The sequence below is a fragment of the Phocoena sinus genome, chromosome 10 (assembly GCF_008692025.1).
Source record: "Phocoena sinus isolate mPhoSin1 chromosome 10, mPhoSin1.pri, whole genome shotgun sequence".
Lineage (NCBI taxonomy): Eukaryota > Metazoa > Chordata > Mammalia > Artiodactyla > Phocoenidae > Phocoena > Phocoena sinus.
Window position 1 is genome coordinate 76,757,536 of NC_045772.1, and position 17,228 is coordinate 76,774,763.

The window sequence follows — 17,228 nt, forward strand, 5'->3', positions numbered from 1 at the left end:
TTTGAGAGCAAGATTTATTATTTTTTCCCCTTTTCCTCTTTTTGTGATGCGAGCCGTGTGGATGAAAGGCTCTTGGTGCTGCAGCCAGGAGTCAGTGCTGTGCCTCTGAGGTGGGAGAGCCAACTTCAGAACACTGGTCCACAAGAGACCTCTCAGCTCCACATAATATCAAACAGAAAAAATCTCCCAGAGATCTCCATCTCAACACCAGCAGCCAGCTTCACTCAATGACCAGCAAGCTACAGTGCTGGACACCCTATGCCAAACAACTAGCAAGACAGGACCACAACCCCACCCATTAGCAGAGAGGCTGCCTAAAATCATAGTAAGTCCACAGACACCCCAAAACACACCAACAGACGTGGAACTGCCCACCAGAAAGACAAGATCCAGCCTCATCCACCAGAACACAGGCACTAGTCCCCTCCACCAGGAAGCCTACACAACCCGCTGAACCAACCTTAGACACTGGGGACAGACACCAAAAACAACGGGAACTACAAACCTGCAGCCTGCAAAAAGGAGACCCCAAACACAGTAAGATAAGCAAAATGAGAAGACAGAAAAACACACAGCAGATGAAGGAGCAAGGTAAAAACCCACCAGACCTAAAAAATGAAGAGGAAATAGGCACTCTACCTGAAAAAGAATTCAGAATAATGGTAGTACAGATGATCCAAATCTTGGAAATAGAATGGACAAAATGCAAGAAACATTTAACAAGAATCTAGAAGAACTAAAGATGAAACAAGCAACTATGAACAACACAATAAATGAAATGAAAAATACTCCAGATGGGATCAAGAGCAGAATAACTGAGGCAGAAGAACGGATAAGTGACCTGGAAGATAAAATAGTGGAAAGAACTACTGCAGAGCAGAATAAAGAAAAAAGAATGAAAAGAACTAAGGACTGTCTCAGAGACCTCTGGGACAACATTAAACGCACCAAAATTCGAATTATAGGGGTCAAGAAGAAGAGAAAAAGAAAGGGTCTAAGAAGATATTTGAAGAGATTATAGTTGAAAACTTCCCTAATATGGGAAAGGAAAGCGTTAATCAAGTTAATCCAAGGAGAAACACGCCAAGACACATATTAATCAAACTGTCAAAAATTAAATACAAAGAAAACATATTAAAAGCAGCAAGGGAAAAACAACAAATAACACACAAGGGAATCCCCATAAGGTTAACAGCTGATCTCTCAGCAGAAACTCTGCAAGCCAGAAGGGACTGGCAGTCGGACATATTTAAAGTGATGAAGGAGAAAAACCTACAACCAAGATTACTCTACCAAGCAAGTATCTCATTTAGAGTTGATGGAGAAATTAAAACCTTTACAGACAAGCAAAAGCTGAGAGAGTTCAGCACCACCAAACCAGCTTTACAACAAATGCTAAAGGAACTTCTATAGGCAAGAAACACAAGAAGAGGAAAAGACCTACAATAAATAACCCAAAACAACTAAGAAAATGGGAATAGGAACATACATATTGATAATTACCTTACATATAAATGGATTAAAGGCTCCCACCAAAAGACACAGACTAGCTGAAAGGATAAAAAAACAAGACCCATATATATGCTGCCCACAAGAGACCCACTTCAGACCTAGGGACACATATAGACTGAAAGTGAGGGGATGGAAAAAGATATTCCATGCAAATGGAAATCAGAAGAAAGCTGGAGTAGCAATTCTCATAGCAGACAAAATAGACTTTAAAAAAAAGGCTATTACAAGAGACAAAGAAGGACACTACATAATGATCAAGGGATCGATCCAAGAAGAAGATATAACAATTGTAAATATTAATGCAGCCAACATAGGAGCACCTCAATACATAAGGCAAATACTAACAGCCATAAAAGGGGAAATCAACAGTAACACATTCATAGTAGGAGACTTTAACACCCCACTTTCACCAAAGGACACATCATCCAAAATGAAAATAAATAAGGAAACACAAGCTTTAAATGATACATTAAACAATACAGACTTAATTGGTATTTATAGGACATTCCATCCAAAAACAGAATACACATTTTTCTCAAGTGCTCATGGAAAATTCTCCAGGATAGATCATACCTTGGATCACAAATCAAGCCTTGTTAAGTTTAAGAAAATTGAAATTGTATCAAGTATCTTTTCCGACCACAACGCTATGAGACTAGATATCAATTACAGGAAAAGATCTGTAAAAAATACAAACACATGGAGGCTAAACAATACACTACTTAATAACGAAATGATCACTGAAGAAATCAAAGAGGAAATCAAAAAATACCTAGAAACAAATGACAATGGAGACATGATGACCCAAAACCTACGGGATGCAGCAAAAGCATTTCTAAGAGGGAAGTTTATAGCAATAAAATCCTACCTTAAGAAACAGGAAACATCTCGAATAAACAACCTAACCTTGCACCTAAAGCAATTAGAGAAAGAACAAAAAAACCCCAAAGTTAGCAGAAGGAAAGAAATCATAAAAATCAGATCAGAAATAAGTGAAAAAGAAATGAAGGAAACGATAGCAAAGATCAATAAAACTAAAAGCTGGTTCTTTGAGAAGATAAACAAAATGGATAAACCATTAGCCAGACTCATCAAGAAAAAAAGTGAGAAGACTCAAATCAATAAAATTAGAAATGAAAAAGAAGTAACAAGTGACACTGCAGAAATACAAAAGATCATGAGATTACTACAAGCAACTCTATGCCAATAAAATGGACAACCTGGAAGAAATGGACAAATTCTTAGAAATGCACAACCTGCCAAGACTGAATCTGGAAGAAATAGAAAATATGAACAGACCAATCACAAGCACTGAAATTGAAACTGTGATTAAAAATCTTCCAACAAACAAAAGCCCAGGACCAGATGGCTTCACAGGTGAATTCTATCAAACATTTAGAGAAGAGCTAACACCTATCCTTCTGGAACTCTTCCAAAATATAGCAGAGGGAGGAACACTCCCAAATTCCTTCTATGAGGCCACCATCACCTTGATACCAAAACCAGACAAGGATGTCACGAAGAAAGAAACCTACATGCCAATATCACTGATAAACATAGATGCAAAAATCCTCAACAAAATACTACCAAACAGAATCCAACAGCACATTAAAAGGATCATACACCATGATCAAGTGGGGTTTATTCCAGGAATGCAAGGATTCTTCAATATACGCAAATCAATCAAGGTGATACACCATATAACAAATTGAAGGATAAAAACCATATGATCATCTCAATAGATGCAGAAAAAGCTTTCAACAAAATTCAACACCATTATGATAAAACCCTGCAGAACGTAGGCATAGAGGGAACTTTCCTCAACATAATAAAGGCCATATATGACAAACCCACAGCCAATATCGTCCTCAATGCTGAAAAAACTGAAACCATTTCCACTAAGATCAGGAACAAGGACAAGGTTGCCCACTCTCACCACTCTTATTCAACATAGTTTGGAAGTTTTAGCCACAGCAATCAGAGAAGAAAAGGAAATAAAGGAATCCAAATTGGAAAGAAGAAGTAAAGCTGTCACTGTTTGCAGATGACATGATAGTATACATAGAGAATCCTAAAGATGCTACCAGAAAACTACTAGAGCTAATCAATGAATTTGGTAAAGTAGCAGGATACAAAATTAATGCACAGAATTCTCTGGCCTTCCTATACACTAATGATGAAAAATCTGAAAGTGAAATCAAGAAAACACTCCCATTTACCATTGCAACAAAAAGAATAAAATATCTAGGAATAAACCTACCTAAGGAGACACAAGATCTGTATGCAGAAATTTATAAGACACTGATGAAAGAAATTAAAGATGATACAAATAGATGGAGAGATATACCATGTTCTTGGATTGGAAGAATCAACATTGTGAAAATGACTCTACTACCCAAAAGCAATCTACAGATTCAATGCAATCCCTATCAAACTACCACTGGCATTTTTTCACAGAACTAGAACAAAAAATTTCACAATTTGTATGGAAACACAAAAGACCCTGAATAGCCAAAGCAATCTTGAGAACGAAAAACAGGCTGGAGGAATCAGGCTCCCTGACTTCAGACTATACTACAAAGCTACAGTAATCAAGACAGTATAGTACTGGCACAAAAACAGAAATACAGATCAATGGAACAGGATAGAAAGCCCAGAGATAAACCCCCGAACATATGGTCACCTTATCTTTGATAAAGGAGGCAGGAATGTACAGTGGAGAAAGGACAGCCTCTTCAATAAGTGGTGCTGGGAAACTGGATAGGTACATGTAAAAGTATGAGATTAGAACACTCCATAACACCATGCACAAAATAAGCTCAAAATGGATTAAAGATTAAATGTAAGGCCAGAAGAAACTATCAACTCTTAGAGGAAAACATAGGCAGAACACTCTATGACATAAATCACAGCAAGATCCTTTTTGACCCACCTCCTAGAGAAATGGAAATAAAAACAAAATAAACAAATGGGACCTAATGAAACTTCAAAGCTTTTGCACAGCAAAGGAAACCATAAACAAGACCAAAAGACAACCCTCAGAATGGGAGAAAATATTTGCAAATGAAGCAACTGACAACGGATTAATCGCCAAAATTAAAAGCAGCTCATGCAGCTCAACAAAAAAACAAACAATTCAAAAATGGGCAGAAGACCTAAATAGACATTTCTCCAAAGAAGATATATAGTTTGCCAACAAACACATGAAAGAATGCTCAACATCATTAATCACTAGCGAAATGCAAGTCAAAACTACAATGAGGTATCATCTCACACCTGTCAGAATGGCCATCATCAAAAAATCTAGAAACAAAACAAAACAAAAAGAATCTAGAAACAATAAATGCTGGAGAGGGTGTTGAGAAAAGGGAACACTCTTGCACTGCTGGTCGGAATGTGAATTGGTACAGCCACTATGGAGAACAGTATGGAGGTTCCTTAAAAACTACAAATAGAACTCCCATATGACCCAGCAATCCCACTACTGGGCATATACCCTGAGAAAACTAAAATTCAAAAAGAGTCATGTACCAAAATGTTCACTGCAGCTCTATTTACAATAGCCAGGAGATGGAAGCAACCTAAGTGTCCATCATCGGATGAATGGAAATAGAAGATGTGGCACATATATACAATGGAATATTACTCAGCCATAAAAAGAAACAAAATTGAGTTATTTGTAATGAGGTGGATGAACCTAGAATCTGTCATACAGAGTGAAGTAAGTCAGAAAGAGAAAGACAAATACCGTATGCTAACACATATATATGGAATCTAAGAAAATAAAAAACGTCATTAAGAACCTAGGGGTAAGATGGGAATAAAGACACAGACCTACTAGAAAATGGACTTGAGGATATGGGGAGGGGGAAGGGTAAGCTGTGACAAAGTGAGAGAGTGGCAGGGACATATATACACTACCAAATGTAAAACAGATAGCTAGTGGGAAGCAGCCGCATAGCACAGGGAGATCAGCTTGGTGCTTTGTGACCACCTAGAGGGGTGGGATAGGGAGGGTGGGAGGGAGGGAGACGCAAGAGGGAAGAGATATGGGAACATATGTATATGTATAACTGATTCACTTTGTTATAAAGCAGAAACTAACACACCATTGTAAAGCAATTATACTCCAATAAAGATGTAAAGAAAAAAAAAAAGAGGGTTGGTCCTGGGAACCTCCAATCTGTACCCAGTCAGAAGCACAGGTGACAATATAGGCTTGTGCATGTGAAGTGGGGGGTGAGGCAGTTTGTGGGACTGAGGCTTCAACCTGTGGAAATCTGCTGGCATTTCTGGGTAGATAGTGTCAGAACTGAGTTTGTAACAGGTAAGAGCCAAATCTAACTATATGTTGGATCTGGTTCTTTTACTTTATTTAACCTTTGCTTTCCACTGCTTTTTTTCACTAAAAAAAAACATAATGGCCTGTCTCAGGGAACCCTACCCCTGAATATTAAGTGTCCAGACCCTGTCCACCTGTGGATGGATGCAAGAAAGAAGAAATTAACACATCCCCTCCCCTGAGGCTCGCCATTCCAGGGGATATTTGCAAAACTTATGGCCTTTTTACTTCACTTCCTCATCTCCCCGTCTCTGTTCTATGAAAGAAACTGGCATCCAAACCCCGAAAAGATGGTTCTTTTGAGACACTAGTCTGCCATCTTTTCCGTCTGCCGGCTTTCGGAATTAAGTCATATTCCTTGCCTCAACACCTCGTCTCCCGATTTACTGGCCTGTCGTGCAGCAAGTAGAGGGAATTTGGACTTGGTAACAAGTTGAATTGTAGAACACCCAACTGATGTCCCCAGAGAATTGCTTGTTGGTAGTACGGTGGGGATCCCCCCCTACACACACCCACTGGAATTGGGTGCAGAGAATCCCAAAAGACACACTGACCAAAACTGACTCAAGAAGATACAGGAAATCAGAACAGACCCATAAAGAAATTGAATTAGTAACCAAAAAGCAACCCAAAAAGAAATGGTTAGGCCCCGATGGCTTTCTGGTGATTCATGCCAAAAATTTAAACATTTAAAACCCACTCTACAAACTCTTTTAAAACATAAAAGAGGGAATACTTCCCAAATCAATTTTGAGGCCAATACTAAAACCAGAAAATAAATAAATACATAAAATCACAATAAAACTACAGACCATGGGCTTCCCTTGTGGCGCAGTGGTTGAGAGTCCGCCTGCAGATGCAGGGGACATGGGTTCGTGCCCCAGTCCGGGAGGATCCCACATGCCCCGGAGCGGCTGGGCCCGTGAGCCATGGCTGCTGAGCCTGCACGTCCAGAGCCTGTGCTCCGTGGTGGGAGAAGCCACAGCAGTGAGAGGCCCGCGTACCGCCAAAAAGAAAAAGAAAAGAAAAAAAAAGAACTACCGAACAATCTGTTATGAATATAGATGCAAAAATCTTCAACAAAATACTAGCGAACCAAATATAACAGCATATAAAAATAAGTATATGCCATGACCAACTGGTACTTTCCCAGAAATGCAAGATTGATTTTTTAATTTTTTATGTTGAACCAATGTCATATAACACATCAATAGAATAAAGGACACAAACAACATGATCATCTCAAGCACATGTAGAAAAAGCATCTACTACGACTGAAATTAAATGCATCCTAAAATCCAACACCCTTTCAGATAAGAACACTAAAACTAGAAACAAAGGGGAACTTCCTCAACTGGATAAAAGACATCTACAAAAAAGCCACAGCTTTAAAGCCTGTTTTTCCCTTTACAAGATCCAGAACAAGACAAGGATATCTGCTCTTGCCACTTCCATTCAACATTGTAGGAGGGGTTCTAGCCATGGCACTTGGCAAAAAGAAAAAAAATAAAAGACATCCATATTGGAAATTAAGAAATAAAACTACCTCTACTTACAGATGGCATCATCTTGTATATAGGAAGTTGTAAAGAATCCAACTAATAAAAAACTAATAGAACTAGTTTGACTAGGTCGCCTAGTACAAGCTCAATATACAAAAACCAAATTTATTTCTATACAACAATCTAGAAAACAAGTCCATTTACAGTACCAGCAAAAGAAAGAAATACGTTGGAATAAATTTAACGAAAAGTGAAAATTGTACACTCTGAATATTTCAAAACATTGCCAAAAGAAATTAAAGACCTAAATAAATGGAAACACATCCCACATTCATAGACTGGAAGATATGATACTCTCAAGGTGGGCACTACTCTTCAAATTGGTCTACAGATTCATTACAACCCTTACCAAAGTCCCAGATGTCTTCTTCGCAGAAATTGAGAACTTGACCCTAAAATTCATTTTGAGAAAGAGTATAAAGTTGAAGGACTCCCACTTCCCAATTTCAAAACTTTAAACTACAAAGCTAGAGTAAACCGCTACAGGCTCTTTGGTGGGGCCTTATGCCAATGGGTATTTCCCAGAACTGCTACTGCCAACGTTCTTGTCCCCATGAGCCACAGCACGCCCCCCTCCCACATCTGCAGGAGGAACCTCCACTACCAGCAGATCTTAAAATAGTAATTGCAAATTAATAAGAAGAGCTACCACTGAGCAAGGCCGCACATCACACTGAGAGGCTTTTTAGCTTTTTTGCACTCTCTCTAATGGTACTGATGATCTCGCAAGGCTTCCTTCCTTGTACCTTGAACCTCTGTGGTTTCCAATGATGCTGCTGCCCATCTGAAAGGACCTGATGAGAAGGGGAAGAGCCAGCAGTCACACCACTGGGACACTCAGGCAAAATATGGAGATACTCACATGGCAAAAAACTACAGCCTCCTTCCAACAGCTATGTGAGTGAGCCATCTTGGAAGCAAATCCCTGAGCCTCAGTCAAGCCTTCAAAAACTGTATGCAGCTCCTGCCAATATCTTGACAGCAGCCTCATGAAAAGCCCTGAGCCAGAACCACTCAGCTAAGCCATTCCCTGATTCCTGACCCATAGTAGTAACTATATGAGATAATAACTATCTGCTGTTTTAAGCCACTAATATTTGGGGTAATTATGCAACAACTAATTATAATAACTAATACCAATGGCTAAAAAAAACCCCAAAAACTAGAGTAAACAAAGTCATGTGGGGCTGAACTAGGATAGACAATGATCAATGGAATAGAATCCAAAAACAAACCCTCATATATATGATCACGAGGAACAAAGTAGAATCCAGAATATATAAAGAACTTTTACACCTCAATAATATAAAAACAACTTGAATTTAAAGTTAACAGAGGTTTTGAATAGACAGTTTTTCCAAAGATATACAAATAGGCAATATGCACAAAAAGATGCTCAACATCATTAATAAAATCACAGGATGCCACTTAATGCTCACTATGATAGCTACAATCAAAAAGACAAGTGTTAAGAAGGATGTGGACAAACTGGAACTCCTATGCATTGCTGTTACTACTGAGAATGTATATGGTTCATCAAAAACAGTCTGGCAATTTCTCAAAAGGTCAAAAATAGTTACCATATGATATGACAGAAAAATATAACTCCTAGATATATACATACACGAATTGAAAATGTATGCCCATACAAACAGTTGTACATGAATGCTCACAGCAACATTATTCAGAGTAGCCAAAAAGTGGAAACAATCCAAATGTGTGTTAACTGATGAAAGGAAAACAAAATGTGGCATAACCATACAATGGAATTATTACTTGCTAATAAAAAGGAATGAAATACATACATGCTTATCATGAATCAATCTTGAAAACATCACGCTAGGTGAGGAAAGAGTCATAAAAGATCACATATGACGTCATCTATAAGAAGTGTTCAGAATACACAAATCTAGAGACAAACTAGATTAACGGTTGCCTGGAGACGCATGGGTTGGGGGAGAATGGAGAGTATAGAGAATATATGTAGAGTATGAGTAGAGATTCTTTTGGGGGGCAAGAATATGTTCTAAAAGTGATTGTGGTAATGCTTGCACACTATGTGAATATACGCAAAACCACTGTACACTGTAAGTGAATAAACTGAATTATATGAATATGATATATGAATTATATCTGTAAACTACAGTTTAAAAAAACAAAACATTTCCCAGTTGTTAGCACAGACACGGGCACATGACAGGATGAGCACAGATATAATTATAGACCTGGGAGAGCAACCAGACAAAAGACATGCTCTGTGCAAGTTGAAGCTGACTGGCTATATACCTGGAGATGTTAGGGCTACCCAATGAAGGGGGAGCTGTGCCTGAGAATGAAGTCAATGCCAAAGACAGCAGAACTCAAAGACAGTGTCTCAAGTCTTTAAAACTTTCTTTCAGATTCAAATGTTGGATCCAGCCAAACCTGAAAGTCAAGCCACATGAACTTTTTTTTTTTAACACCTTTATTGGTGTACAATTGCTTTACAATGGTGTATTAGTTTCTGCTTTATAACAAAGTGAATCAGCTATACGTATACATATATCCCCATATCTCTTCCCTCTTGGTGTCTCCCTCCCATCCTCCCTATCCCACCCGTCTAGGTGGTCACAAAGCACTTTGCTGATCTCCCTGAGCTATGTGGCTGCTTCCCACTAGCTATTTTACATTTGGTAGTGTGTAAAAGTCAATTGTTACTCTCTCACTTCGTCCCAGCTTACCCTTCCCCCTCCCTGTGTCATCAAGTCCATTCTCTATGTCTGCGTCTTTATTCCTGTCCTGCCCTTAGGTTCTTCAGAACCATTATTTTTTTTAGATTCCATACATATGTGTTAGCATACTCTTTGACTTATTTCACTCTGTATGAGACTCCAGGTCCATCCATCTCACTACAAACAACTCAATTTCACGTCTTTTTATGGCTGAGTAATATTCCATTGTATATATGTGCCACATCTTCTTTATCCATTCATCTGTCAGTGGACACTTAGGTTGCTTCCATGTCCTGGCTATCATAAATAGCACTGCAATGAACATTGTTGTACATGACTCTTTTTGAATTATGGTTTTCTCAGGGTAAATGCCCAGTAGTGGGATTGCTGGGTGGGATGGCAGTTCTATTTTTAGTTTTTTAAGGAACCTCCATACTGTTGTCCATAGTGGCTGTATCAATTTACATTCCACCAACAGTACAAGAGGGTTCCCTTTTCTCCACACCCTCTCCAGCATTTATTGTTTGTAGATTTTTTGATGGCCATTCTGACTGGTGTGAGGTGATACCTCATTTTTAGTATCACCTACATTTGCATTTCTCTAATGATTAGTGATGTTGAGCATCCTTTCTTGTGTTTGTTGGCAATCTGTATATCTTCCTCACATGAACTCTTAAGTTATGTGATCCAATAAATTCTCTTTGGGGGCTTAAAAAAATTTGCGTATGATTTTTTGTTTCTTGAAACCTAAGTGGACAATATAATTTCTTTAACCACAATTTTAACCACAAGTTAAGATTGTATTTACAAATGAAGTCTTGTAATTTAACACATCTCAAGAAAATCTTAGTGACTGTCATTAAATCTCTGCAATCACTTGAGACATTTACCTCAACAGGCTAGGCTCTAACACTGCCCTTCAATTTACAAGCACACTTAGGATATCAAGCACAGACACACTACATAGCTGTCTGTCAACAAAGCACTTAGAATTCTTCAAAGGTCCACAAGATTACATTTCGTTTTTAAGATTGCACCTTTAGGGCTTTCCTGGTGGCGCAGTGGTTAAGAATCCTCCTGCCAATGCAGGGGACACGGCTTTGAGCCCCGGTCCAGGAAGATCCCACATGCCGCGGAGCAAATGAGTCCGTGCGCCACAACTACTGAGCAGGCGCTCTAGAGCCCACAAGCCACAACTACTGAGCCCGCGTGCTATAACTACTGAAGTCCACGAGCCTAGAGCCTGTGCTCTGCGACAAGAGAAGCCAGCGCAATGAGAAGCCCTATCCGCAACTAGAGAAAGCCTGCGCGAAGCAACGAAGACCCAACACAGCCAAAAATTAACTAATTAACTAATTTAAAAAAATATGGCTGCAGGTAAAAAACAGAGTTGTGTCTGGTACTTCCTTACAAAAACAGAACCTCCAACATTATCTACAGTCAAGGATTTAATCAACACAAACTCGATAAATTGATTTAGCACTTAAATGAGCAAACTGAATCTCCTGTAAGACACTGTTAATTTTCTTAGGCCATAAAATATATTTCTTCTCATGACAACAGCTAAGATTTATTAAGCACTTACCATTTACCAGGAGCTCTTCCAAGTGTGTTCTATCTACCAAACTCATTAACTTATCACAACAATCCTGCGAGCTAGGTACTATGGTTACCCCCATTTCACAGAAGATGAGAAAACTGAGGCAGAGAAGTTAAATAATTCTCCCAAGGTTGCAGAGATGGCAAGTGGTAGAGCCAAAATCTGACGCTCAGCAGTCTGACTGCAGGGACCATGGTCTTAAATCATTACAGATTTCCTAACACTACTTGGAGTTTACATGATGGAAGCCCTGAAATGACCTCTTTGGCTTTATAGGTTTATATTTCTGGGAATGGTTCTCCCAGAGTTCTGCTCTGTGCTGCCTTCCTCCAACCCCATGTGCCACATATGATGAATTTAAAAATAAAATAAGAAACAAACCATAGAGAATAATGTTAAGTAGACCTCTTCCTCAGTAACTTAGACCACAGTCACCTCACCATCATCTTCTATTCCTTTTCTTGCAAAGATGAACAGCTGAATTCTCCACGCTACGCCAACCATATTTCTCAAGCTTTGATGTCAAATCCACAGCATCCTATAGTTTAATATTTAACCAATGCTGATTCAACTTAATAATTTTGTTCCACAACAGATAAATTAGAGTAGACTACTTAGAGGAGACACACTTACCTTTAAATATGATATTACTCATTCATTACTGTATATGTTCCCATTTCCTTCCAAACGTGTCAGTACCACTCTCCACAGTGTTTACTTCTTTGGTCCTAGGAACAGCAAGAAACATTTTATAACTGATAATAATTTAATATAAAACTTAAATATATAACATATAACTTAATACGAAATTTATAGTTGAATTTTATTTATATAAAGTTCACATTAAGTTTATAATAAAAATACACACTAATCTGTTTACTTGATACGACATTGTTGTGCAAACTGTTCCTTAAGGTTGCACCAAAAGCAAACTGAGTTTACTGAATTCTTATTAAGAAGGCAAAGTAACAGAAACAAACTGGGTCTGCCTTCAAATACATTCACTTTTTAAGTGATAATTCACGTGCGCTCCTCCTGGGCCACTATTATTTTATCACGCTAAACAACACTTTAACTTAATTCTTTATTGGATTAGTAAACAAGAAGTCGACTGTACAGTAAAAAAAAAATAAGTAAAACCTTAACTCATGCATAATAATACTAAAACTTAACTGTGGTTTACAGCTAACGCATTAATCAGAAAAATCCCCAAACAAGCTCTGTGACCCGCCTATTTAAATGCACCCAAGCTCATCCCCATCACTTGCTGTTCTCTTTATTTTGATCACAGGCACTAGAGGTATTACAAATTGTTTTCAGTGAAACTATTCTCCAGAAGCTTGCTGAACTCAGGATCCTAAGGTCACCTGCTTAGGGAATTCGCGTCCCTCGAGAACTAAAATCTGTACGCATTTGTGCATTTAAAAATGCCTCGAGGGACTAACTATTGCAGAGGAACAGAAAACGTCTCCGGCACAAGCGCGTTCGCGGGCCACTTGGAGATGCAAGCGAAGCAATTCTGTTTCGGGAGGTTCTGCATAATGGGGGTGGGGAGGAAGAAAACCCTAGAAAAATAAATGCAAAACAAAGATCTTTTTTTCAAGCCAGCGACAGGAAATCAATAACAACATAAGCCACTCTCACATCCAGCCTAACCAATTGCCTTGGAATTTAACAAAATGCGTCCTCGCAGTCTGCACCCGCGACCTCTACCGTGAAGAGTAAGGCGATCCACAGAAAACACACGGCGAGGCGCCACCCTCTGGGTCAGGCTCTGAGTCCGCGGCTCCTCCGGGCCGGCCCCGCGCCGTGGGAGGGCAGCGAGCCGAGCCCAGCGGGCCCGCCCAGCTCTGGGCGGCGGCCAGCGGGGCGCGTTCACCGCGGGCCCGAGGCCCGAGCCCCCGGAGCCCCTGCAGCCGCCACTCTGTCCCCGCCACAGAACAAAAGCGCTCACCGCCGCACACCCAGCCCCGCCCGCAGACACCTGGACTCCCGGTGCCCCCAGCCCAGCCAAGACCAGAGAAGACGTGCGAGTGCCGGCCGGGAACCAAGCCCCCCCCCCCCCCCCCCCCCCCCCCCCCCCCCCCCCCCCCCCCCCCCCCCCCCCCCCCCCCCCCCCCCCCCCCCCCCCCCCCCACCCCCCCCCCCCCCCCCCCCCCCCCCCCCCCCCCCCCACAACTTACCAACGGGCACACAACCCAGCCAGGGCGAGCGGAGGAAAACGCAGCGCCTGGCTGCCCCAGAGTTTTAAGTCAACTCGGGTCCGCCTCCAGGGGCGGGTCGAGTGGAGGCCCCCGCTCCGGAACAGCACAACCCCGCCCCGGGCGCAACGGCTGCTGCGAGGACCCGGTCCCCGGCGTCGGGGTCCTAGCTGCCGATCGGATGAAGTAGCGTCCGGGGCCAGCCCCGCCCCCCAGTCATCTCCCCAAACTTGCAAAGCTAGTTCACGTATCTGAGGAAGAAAACTCCAGTAGTGGCTCTCCACCTTTAACTTGCATCAGATTCTTTCGAAGGATTTGTTAAAAAGGGACTGAAGAGCACCACCTGCAAAATTGCCAATTCAGTAAGTCTAGCTCCGGGCTGAAAATTTCTAACAAGGGGGAACATCCATTAACGCAGAGAAACCTCCTCAAAGAAAAGGAAATAGACTTTTTTTTGCTGGGGGATTTCTACAGGAGAAAGTTGTGAAAATTAATAAAGGGAAACCTCACCAAAATAGAGTTGGGAGGCCAGAAGGGGGAGCTCTCATGCAGTACAGTACCACTCCCAGTCAATTACAGAAGGAATTGTCAATTACAGGCCCCAAAGAGCAAGATGTACATTGCAGTTCATACAAGAAACAGCCTACCCCAGCAACCTCAGCAATGAGAAACTGTCATCACCCTCACTTTTCACCATGCACTTTCCTTCATAAGAACCCCCCCCCAAATTCCTCCATTTTCTCTATAAAGTAACTTTCCTTTGTTTGTTGGACTTGCCTATGGCTTTTGCTATAGTTTGCTTGACCCAAATTGCAATTCGGTCACCAAGTGCAAACTGATACTGCTTGCCCCATGACAGGCCAATAAATCAAGAGACCAGGTGTTGGGGCAAGGAATAGCGACTTTATTCAGAAAGACAGCAGTCGGAGAAGATGGCAGACCAGTGTCCCAAAGAAACATCTTACGGAGCTAGAATTCAAGCTTCTTTTAATACTAAAGGGGAGGGGGTGTGGTTGATTGTTGCAGACTTCTTGGTGCAGGCCAGACCCTGGAGGGGATGTGAGCATCCTTTCTTCTTGTATCTGTCCACAAAGGTCTGGTCACCATGTTCCTGTAAACCTCCAACAAGACAAATGTTATTCTTTGTTCTGCAACTGTTTATCTCTATGTAAATGAAAAGTCTTATACCTTTAGAGGTCAAACCCAGAAGGCAGAGCCTTGAGAATGGCTATCAAGTACATTTCAGACTCTAGGCAACATTTTTTTGGACAAACGTGCAGAACCAGCATGACTAAGCACAGGCAATGTGGCAACAGAGCGCAAAGGTTAGAGCTAAAGGTATCAGGTTTGTTCTTCTCTGTTACAATTCCTCTGCTATTCCCGAATAAACCCATTTTTGCTGGTAAAATAACTTTTATTTTTAAAGTCAACAAGGGAATCCAATCTGAGTGAATAAGAATGAGAAAGGGCAGAGTTGGTTAGTTCTTGTAGTTAGTTCTTGTAGGGTTAGTTCTTGTAGGGCGGGGTAGTCCTTTGCCCTCTTGAGGTGGAGATCATGGCTCAGCACTCACTAGACATACAACTTTGGGGAAATCACTTAACCTGTCTCTGCTCAGTTTTCTCATCTGTAAATTGAAAATAACACTAACACTTACCTCATAGGATCGTTGAGATAGTTACATGAACTAATACATAACTAAAAGCAGCTCCCAGAACATGGGGTGGTGTCCTTGGCTCAGATATGGGGTTTTCCAGAGCCTAAGCCACACAGGTCAGCAAACAGAAGTGAACGCAAGAAACAGGGAGTTTTGTTGCAAGAAAGTCTGACATGGACCCAACTCCTATATAGCCTAAGGATGACTTAATGCCCAGCAAGATTTAATGCCCGGGAAGCTACAACTCATTCTGAAACGAAGCGGCTGATCTCTCTGCTGTGTATCCTTGCCCCTGTTTGTGCTGACTTTCTCCTGTCTCCTTTAGATGAATAAAGCTTGTCTGATTTTCCAAAAGTGTGGTCTTTCCACCACTCCTAAAGTACAACTGACATTTGTCAATATAGCAGGCCTGAAGGGTCACCAGCAAGGAGACTTGCAAGGGGAGGACACAATCTCTAGAACCTGAAAGTTGTTTAATCAGGGGCTGGACTTTAAGTTGCCTTCTCTTTAAGGTATTTATAATTCAGTATGCTAAACAAAGAAACTTGTTATCCTGTTAGACCCAAGCGGTCTACGAGGGATTCCAACTCGCCCAAGAACCGCCAAGAGTCGAGAGCCGTTGCAACACGCAAGAGGTTTATTAGGAGCCGATGCACCGGGGTTCCCTGAACCTCACGCAGGAGGCCGATGGGGAACCCCTAAAAGCGGAATCACATACTTTTTATAGGTTTATTTACTCATAGGGCGGGTATATTCTCACAATGATTGGGTAAATGTGGTGACTTTTGAATTCATTGGCTTAGGAACTTTTGTCCCACCTTCTGGCCGTTATAGTTGTCTGTTCATTGTGGCGGTTAGGGCGTATACCTGTTACGGGCAACTGGAAAATTACCCGCTGTCTGGCAAGTCCCCGTCAACTGAAAAACTCCAAGAATTGGTTTCGATAGGGAGAAGGAGTGGCGCACGATAGGGAGAAGAATTGGTTTCGATAGGGAGAAGGAGTGGCGCACGATAGGGAGAAGAATTGGTTTACGGGAACAAGTGAGGGGGTGGAAAGTCCCTAAAGGCCCCACAATCCAACTGGTCAGGCTGGGGAAAGATTCCCCAAGAGATTAGATTGTTCTATGCTATGTCCCCTATCATAAATTACAGATCCTTTCTCTGTGTTTCACAATATTCAAAAGAAAGTCTCTCTTTAGTCAAATTACTTTGGCTATAGATGCTATCTCAATCTTTCAAGAGCATAATACTTAGCCTCAAGGCTTGTTAACTCCTAAACTTATAAAACATGTTTTAGAAAATTGCATGACATCATTAGCATGTCTATAGTAAGAAATTTGTACAAAAGATGCCTAGTATTCATTTAAGAGGTAAATGAGGTCATTGGTTTTCTTTTTCTTTTCTTGGTTGTCCCCTATATTCTGTTTCTCCTTCCTGCTAGGTACAAGGTCACTTAACTGGAGAATACATTCCCCAAGCCTCCCTTGCAGCTAAGTATTGCCACATTTCAGTTCTTACAATGACATATGAGCAAAAATGTTGTATGCAACTTCTGCCTGAAGGAATGTCTTACTCTGAAATTCCTCTTTCTCTACTTGTTTATATTGGAATATAGAAATGGCAGTAACCTGATTTCAACCTTAGA

At 41.0% G+C, this 17,228-nt stretch overlaps 1 protein-coding gene across 5 annotated transcripts in view; it reads right to left on the reverse strand.

The window, feature by feature from the left end:
* Positions 1–14,049, reverse strand: part of RESF1 (retroelement silencing factor 1) — a 39,221-nt gene extending 25,172 nt beyond the window's left edge. For 4 of the 5 annotated variants that reach the window (XR_004351718.1, XM_032645169.1, XM_032645170.1 and 1 more), the window contains exons 1-2: positions 13,911–13,984; positions 12,361–12,455 (exon numbers count right to left, since the gene is read on the reverse strand). The gene's annotated coding sequence lies outside the window, so the exon portion shown is untranslated. Of the gene's footprint in view, positions 1–12,360; positions 12,456–13,910 lie in introns of all 5 variants that reach the window. The other variant, XM_032645173.1, reaches the window with a different exon arrangement.
* Positions 14,050–17,228: the final 3,179 nt, after the last annotated feature.